An 8,337-nucleotide genomic window follows, 5' to 3' on the forward strand; every position below is an offset into this window, starting at 1 on the left:
GTTGTTTACAAATCATTGTCGCTGCTGCCTTATTACTTGAGGAAACGAATCGCATTACCTTTAATGGAGAAGTTGTCTTATATGCACCTCATAACATCAGGGGAGTGTTACAACAAAAAGCGGAAAAATGGCTTACAGATAACCGACTATTGAAGTATGAAGGAATACTCATAGAATCCCCTAAACTTTCTTTAAAAACTATTGGAGCAGTTAACCCCGCTGAATTTTTATACCCAGGAGAAGGTAATGAACTATTACACAATTGTTTTCAAACAATTGAACAACAGACACGCATTAGGCCAGACTTAGAAGAAGAAGAACTACAATGTGGGGAAGTATTATTTATAGATGGGTCATCACGAATAGTGGAAGGTAAACGATTGTCCGGATATGCCATCGTTAAGTTGGAAAAAGGAGAATTTAAGACAATAGAATCAGGCCCCCTGAGTGCCAGCTGGTCAGCTCAAGCCTGTGAGCTGTATGCATTGTGGAAAGCATTAGTGTCACTGAAGGGAAAGGATGGAACTATATATACAGACTCACGCTATGCGTTTGGAGTGGTACATACCTTTGGAAAAATATGGGAGGAAAGAGGATTTATTAACTCACAAGGAAAAGAATTGATACACCCGGAATTAATTCGGCGAGTTCTGGGGGCATTGAAAGTGCCGAATAAAATAGCAGTTGTACATATAAAGGGACACCAGCGAGGTACAAATTATCAAGTCAGGGGAAATAACGCAGCTGATATAGAAGCAAAACGAGTGGCAGGCAATTATAATACGATTTTGACTATACAGCCAGTACCTGTTAGTAAAAATTTGAGTTTTGAGTCTGCAGAAAAGGAAAAACTAGAACAAATGGGAGCTAAGGAACGGGATAGTAAGTACGTATTACCAGATGGGAGAGAAGTCTTGCCGAAGGGCATAGCACTCGAAATATTTTCAAAAATACACAGTAAAACCCACTGGGGAACCCAGGCGTTAGTTGATCATTTCAATCAACAGTTTGCCTGTATAGGCGTATATAATATAGCAAAGACAGTCACAGCAGCCTGCGAGACCTGTCAAAAGGTTAATCGAAACAACACGAGACAAAAACCTCTCGGAGGACGTTCCCCAGCATACAGACCTTCCTCACACATACAAGTGGATTTTACTGAACTACCCAGAGTAGGGCGTTACAAATATTTATTAGTAATGGTGGATCATTTAACACATTATGTTGAGGCTTTTCCTACCTCCAAGGCAACTGCTAACCAGGTTACTAAGGTATTACTTGAACACATTATACCTAGATATGGAGTACCTGATGTAATCGACTCAGACAGAGGAACACATTTTGTGTCAAAAATTGTTAGAGATCTAGCAGAAAACCTGGGAATTAAGTGGGAATACCATACGCCATGGCATCCACAAAGTTCGGGAAAAGTTGAAAGGATGAATGGAGAAATCAAAACTATTTTGACTAAATTAATGATAGAAACCAAACTATCATGGATCAAGTGCCTACCCATGGCACTATTAATACTCAGAACCAGACCCCGAGCAGATATAGGAATATCTGCGTTTGAGATGGTATATGGAATGTCCTATAGAATTGAAAGTCCACAAACAAATGTTTTAATTCGAGATCGTGTAATTAATGAATATGTTTCACAATTAGCAGAGCATCGTAACAAACTTTGGGAACATGGGCTGATTGTGCAACGACCTCCATTGGACTTAAAAATTCACACTTTCAAACCAGGGGACTGGATATTAGTTACAAGGTCAGGGATTACAAGGTTTGCAAATGGCTGTAGATGAGGATTTAGCGAAAATAGAACAATCTATCCAAAATTTAGCCACTTCAGTAAAGTCTTTATCAGAAGTAGTACTACAAAATAGAAGAGGATTAGACCTATTATTTTTGAAGGAAGGAGGGTTATGTGTAGCTCTCAGTGAAGAATGTTGTTCTTTTGCTGACCATACGGGAGTCGTCCAAGACACCATGTCCGAACTTCGGAAAAGGTTAGACCAACGTAGAAAGGATCGTGAAGCGGGCAGGTCATGGTATGAAAACTGGTTTAATGTTTCACCTTGGCTAACCACTTTGTTGTCGGCTTTAGCAGGACCGCTTATTATGTTGATCCTGGGACTTATATTTGGGCCTTGTATATTACGCTATATTTTTCATTTTATTAAAGAACGGTTTGACACAGCTAAATTGCTTATTTTAACCTCGAGAGTAGAATATGAAAGTGTATCTAATAATGAAGATGAAAATTATTGTGAATGTATTATGCCACGCGAAAATCATTATTGTGAGTGCTATAATAAATGTCGAAATTGTGAAAAAGAAATTGTTTACAAGAATGAAGATGAAAGTACCACCTAATAAACAATAGGATAAAAAGAAAAAGGGGGGATTGTGAGAAACTGTGGACTAAGGTATTGTTTATTAAGATTTATGTTAAGCTCAATGTAAAATTAGACGACAGAAACCACTCATGCAAACAACCACTGGACGCCGCCTGTGTGAGATAAGATAACTGTAATCGCTCACACAAACTGAACCAGATACTGCTCATGCAAGATAACCACCAGATTTCCAGGAAAGCGACAAGAAACAGGACAAGACAGCCCATATAAGGATATATGAGTGAAAGATCAACTATGAGACAAAGAGGGAAGACTTCTTACTTTAGCCTCAACAAATACCAGGAGGCAGGAAACGACCCCCCTAACAACAACTGAAGCATGCGCGGAGTACCTCCACTACCTCATGAGCACGGAAGTAAAGATGTATAAAAAGGGGACTATTTGAACTACTCAGCACGGCAGTTGGCGGAGCGCAGACTCCCCTGCCGTCCAGCGCTGTCTTTGCTCATATTCTACTTGCTATAATTAATAAAGAGTGAATTATAGTCCATTGTGGTCTCAATTTATAACACATGGAACAGGCGGCAGAGCATGGCACATGCGACGCACACGTGACACACGTGACACACACGGCATGCACGACACAAGCAGCACACGTGACACACACATGTCCCACCTGCACCCACACACGTGTGACCCGCACCCACACGCGTGTCCCACCCACACACGTGTCCCACCCACACACGTGTCCCGCCCACACCCACACGCGTGTCCCGGGCACTCACCACGGGGCCCAGGGCCAGGTGCAGCAGTAGCCCAGTGGCCAGGGCCCCCAGCCCCAGGGCCAGGCAGAGCCCCGGCAGGACGGGCAGGGCCCCCCCCAGCCCCCGCAGCAGCACCCGCCGCCCGCTCAGGGCGGTTCTGAAACCCGCTGGGGGCGTCGGGAACAAAGAGCTTCCCTCCCCAGGCAGGAAAATACAGGGAAAACACGGAACAAACCAGCGCCAGTCACAGCTGAGCGATGTCTGACGGTAAAACTAAATGTCTCATTTCACAGGGCCCTGCACAGCAGCAGGTCCAAGATCTCAAGTACACGTGGAGCAACTTCCCTGCACCACCGCTCCCCCAGGACCCCCCTACTGGGTGGGCCCAGCGCCACTGGTCACTCATGGCCCCCCAGGACCCCTCTGTACTGGGGGCTGAGGTCTCCCTGCCCCCCACACCCCCGGACACCCCAGAACACCCCTGTCGCGGATGAAAGTATTGACATGGTAATATTTAGTAACAAATCTGGGTTTATTAATAACTAACAGCAATTTGTTATTATAAAATAATTCAGAAACACTAAAAGAAAGAAAAGCAACTTATTCAGATTCTAAAATGACAAGATTCACACTAACTTACTTAACGGTACCTTTATATACACATGCATGCACATAACAAAACGGACAAACATACAGAAACAAAGGTGTTTGGACTCAGTGGAATGAACACAGAACGCACACACACACACAGAAACAAGGGTACGTACCCACCCACCCACCCACACACAGAGTAAAGAGAAGCGAGCTCAAAGAAAATTTCCCTCTCGAGTTTAGAGCAAATCCTCACAATGCCTTGGCATTCCTCAACGGGCGATAATTGAGACTCGAGCGGGGGACTTCGCCCTGGCCTTCCGTCTGGAGCAGACGACACCTTAAGGGTTTGGTACCTGAGAGGCGTCCCAGCTCAGGGGAGATGCTGGTCACAGGCCCGCTGCGATCCAGGAGAGCTCAAAGGGTCTCCCTGGTGGTCGCCATTTATAGGGTCCAAGATAATTGACTTTTGTCAGATACCTTCTGGTGCCTTCCAGCAGTTACAAAAGAATTTGATTAATGTGCGACTCTGTTATTGTTCCCATTTGACCCCATCCCAGGCACAGGTGTGCCAGGCCCTGAGGAGTTGATGGGCCATTTTAACCATTTCCGAGCAATGGGGAGGGGCAGGAGCCAGGCTCGTTAACATTGTTAGTCCTTATCTCCACAGATTGGTGTATAGCTCGGGGGATGTGGGTGGAATTGCACCTAGCACCAAGCAGCCCAACAAGGGGGGGGGGGGTAAGAATTGCACCACCACAACCCCCAAACCCCTCAGGACCCCCCTGGACACCCAGACCTCCCCAGGACCCCCCCTGAGCCCCCCCAGAATTCCCCTGAACCCTCCCAGGACCCCCTCTGCCCCCCCAGGACCCTCACAGACCCCCCTGAACCCCCCCAGACCCGTCCAGAACCTCCCCAGAACTCCTTGTCCTGGGTGTTGAGCACCAGGACGACACCCCTGGTCCCCCAGCCCCGCCCCGAACCCCCACAGCCCCCCCCCCGAACCCCCACAGCCCCCCCCCCCCCCCCAAACCCCGACCCTTCCCCCAGCTGTCCTCGGCAAAGCCCAGCAGGAGAGGGGGGGGTCCAAGGGCAGCGCATGGTGAGAGGGGACAGAGGGGGGGGACACAGGGGGAGTGGGGGGGGACAGGGGAGACACGGGGGGACCAGGAGGACACAGGGGCACCAGGAGCGGGGCAGAGGGAGTGGGGGGGACACAGGGGGACTAGGGGGGGGGCAGGGGGTGCAGGGTGGGTGTGGTGGTTTGACCTTGGCTAAATGCCAGGTACCCACCAAGTCGCTCTATCACTTCCCCCCCCCTTCCCCTTTTTTTCTCAACAGGACAGAGAGGGGAAAGAAAATAAAATAGGAAAAAACCCACCAACCCTTGTGGGTAAAACAAAAGCAGTTTAATATAAGCAAAGCGAAGCAAAGGTCCGCGCGTGGAAGCAAAAAAAAGAAGACAGATTTATTCTCTACTTCCCATGAACAGGCGATGTCGGGCCTTCTCAGGAAGCAGGGCTCCCATACGCGTAGGGGTTGCCTCGGAGGACCAAGGGTGACCCCACCCCCTTCCTCCTCTCTCCCAGCTTTATACTGAGCAGACGTCATATGGTATGGAATATCCCTTTGGTCAGTTGGGGTCAGCTGTCCTGGTTGTGTCCCCTCCCAGGATCTTGCCCACCCCGTCCCACTGGGGGGAAATGTCGGAAAGAGCCTTGGTGCTGTGTGAGCACCACTCAGCAGTAGCCACAGCACCAGTGTGCTATCAACACCCTGCCAGCTCCCAACATCAAACACAGCACCATGGGGGCTGCTACAGGGGAAAACCAATTCTGGCTCAGCCAGACCCAGTACAGTCTCCACCCCTTATTCCATACCATTTACGTCATGCCCAGGTCCCACATAACACTCATTTATCCATTCCGTAAGCTTTCTTCACTCCTCCAGATGTTCAGTGACTTGGCTCCCATCTGTCAAGATGGATGTTCAGGACAGAGCAGTATGTTTGACTGTTGGACTCCAGCACCGGCTAGGTTTGGGTCATCATCGCACGTATCTGGTTCACTCTTCGTCATTCCTACTTCCTCCATCACTTCCTGCAACATACAACTCAGCCCACAGATTATTTCCCCCCCAAGGTTAAATCTCCTTGAGGCACACACTGAGTAGCCCCATCCTCCCGCATTACCCACCAAGTACATCCAGGTCCCTGAGCAAAAACAATCCCACGAGTGGGCTTGCCTTTTCCCAAGGGAGGAGCAATCCACACTGCCTTTCCCAGCCATTTCCCTGTGTGTACTACAGGGACCTTATCTCCTCCCACAGTATGAAGGGGTTTGGTTTGGGCAGGACCAGGACGGTTAACAGATCCTCTGGTGTTAATTAGCCAAGTGGCTTCTGCTAAATTTATATCCCAGTGCTTCCATCCCCCATTGTCCAATGCTCTCAACATAGTCTTCAACAGTCCATTGTATCTTTCAATCTTTCCAGATGCTTGTGGGTAATAAGGGATGTGATACACCCACTCAATGCCGTGTTTCTTTGCCCAGGAATTTATGAGATTATTTCGAAAATGGGTCCCGTTGTCTGATTCGATTCTTTCAGGAGTACCATGTCGCCATAAAATTTGCCTTTCAAGACCTAAGATGGTATTTCAGGCAGTGGCATGATTTACAGGGTACGTTTCGAGCCAACCAGTAGTTGCTTCCACCATGGTGAGTATGTAGCGCTTGCCTTGGCGTGTTCGTGGCAGTGGTCCAATATAGTCAATTTGCCAGGCCTCACCATATCGAAAACTCCGCCATCGCCCTCTGTTCCAGGGAGACTTTACTCGTGTGGCTCGCTCGATTGAGGCATGTTTCACATTCATGAGTGACCTGTGAGATGGCCTCCATGGTCAGGTCCACCCCTCGATCACGAGCCCATCTGTACGTTGCATCTCTCCCGAGATGCCCGGATGTTTCATGGGCCCATCGAGCTACAAATAGCTCACCCTTGCGCTCCCAGTCCAGGTCCAGCTGAGCTACTTCAACTTTAGCAGCCTTGTCTACTTGCTCATTGTTTTGATGTTCTTCGGTGGCACGGCTTTTGGGCACGTGAGCATCTACATGACGTACCTTTAGAGCCACGTTTTCCACTCGGGCAGCGATGTCCTGCCACAGTGCAGCAGCCCAGATGGGTTTACCTCTGCGCTGCCAATTGGTCTTCTTCCACTCCTGTAGCCACCCCCACAGGGCGTTAGCCACCATCCAGGAGTCAGTGTAGAGATACAGTACTGGCCACTTTTCTCGTTCAGCAATCTTTAGGGCTAGTTGGATCGCTTTTACTTCTGCAAACTGACTTGACTCGCCCTCTCCTTCAGTGGCCTCAATGACTTGTCTTGTGGGGCTCCACACAGCAGCTTTCCACTTTCGATGGTTTCCTACCACACGACAGGATCCATCAGTAAACAGAGCATACCGCCTTTCATCTTCTGGTAACTCGTTATATGGTGGTGCTTCTTGGGCACGAGCCACCTCCTCAGGCAGTGCTCCAAAATCTCTACCTTCTGGCCAGTCCATGATCTCTTCCAGGATTCCTGGACAGTTGGGTTTTCCCAGTCGAGCTCGTTGCGTGATTAACACTACCCATTTACTCCAGGTAGCACTGGTTGCATGGTGCGTAGAAGGATGTTTCCTTTGAACATCCAATGTAATACAAAATCTGGGCAGGGAAAGCGGTTCAGCCTCACCGCTGTCAGCAAGTCACGGTTGGCGTAAGACCACACGAACCTCTGGGGGTGGGAGAATTCGGTGGTGGGTAGGTAGCTCATCACTGCGACATCCACAAAGGCCTCGGCGGCACCAGCACTGGGCACCAGCGGAAGGTGGCCAGGCTGGCAGGTGACTGTGGGTGCAGGAATGGGGTGCGGGGGGGCCTGTGGATGCAGGACAGGGATGGGGGATGCTCAGGGGGGGGCCCACAGATGCAGGACAGGGATGGGGGATGCTCAGGGGGGCCCCACAGACGCAGGACAGGGATGGGGGATGCTCGGGGGGGGCCCACAGATGCAGGACAGGGATGGGGGATGCTCAGGGGGGCCCCACAGACGCAGGACAGGGATGGGGGATGCTCAGGGGGGCCCTGTGGATGCAGGACAGGGATGGGGGATGCTCGGGGGGGGCCCTGTGGATGCGGCGCTGGGGATGCCAGATGCTTGGGGGTCCCTACAGGTGGACACATGAGTGTGGTGGGTGCCAGGTCCCATCTCCCGCACTCTCACCCAGAGCATCCCGATCCTGACGCCCTCCAAGGAGCTGCCAGCGGCCCCCGGCCCGGTGAGCGCAGCAGCCGGCAGCGCAGCGGCCGTGGAGTTTGCCCCTCCCAAGCTCCCCGAGCTGGTGAAGAGCCAAAGAGCTGCCAAAGCAGCACCAACTGCTGCAGCCACTGCGGTGCTGCCCGCGGCGGAGCCCAAACGGCCACACGCGACGCCGTCCCGGTTAACGGTGAAGGAAGCGGCCACCACCAAAATGCTGGCGATGGAGGAGCCACCAGTGAAAACGGAGGTTGCTGGCGGTGCCGCCAAAGTGCTGGCAGGTACCAGCCCGCGGTTACCAGCCGTGGAGGTGGCGGTG

This window comes from Strix uralensis, chromosome 30 (assembly GCF_047716275.1).
Source record: "Strix uralensis isolate ZFMK-TIS-50842 chromosome 30, bStrUra1, whole genome shotgun sequence".
Lineage (NCBI taxonomy): Eukaryota > Metazoa > Chordata > Aves > Strigiformes > Strigidae > Strix > Strix uralensis.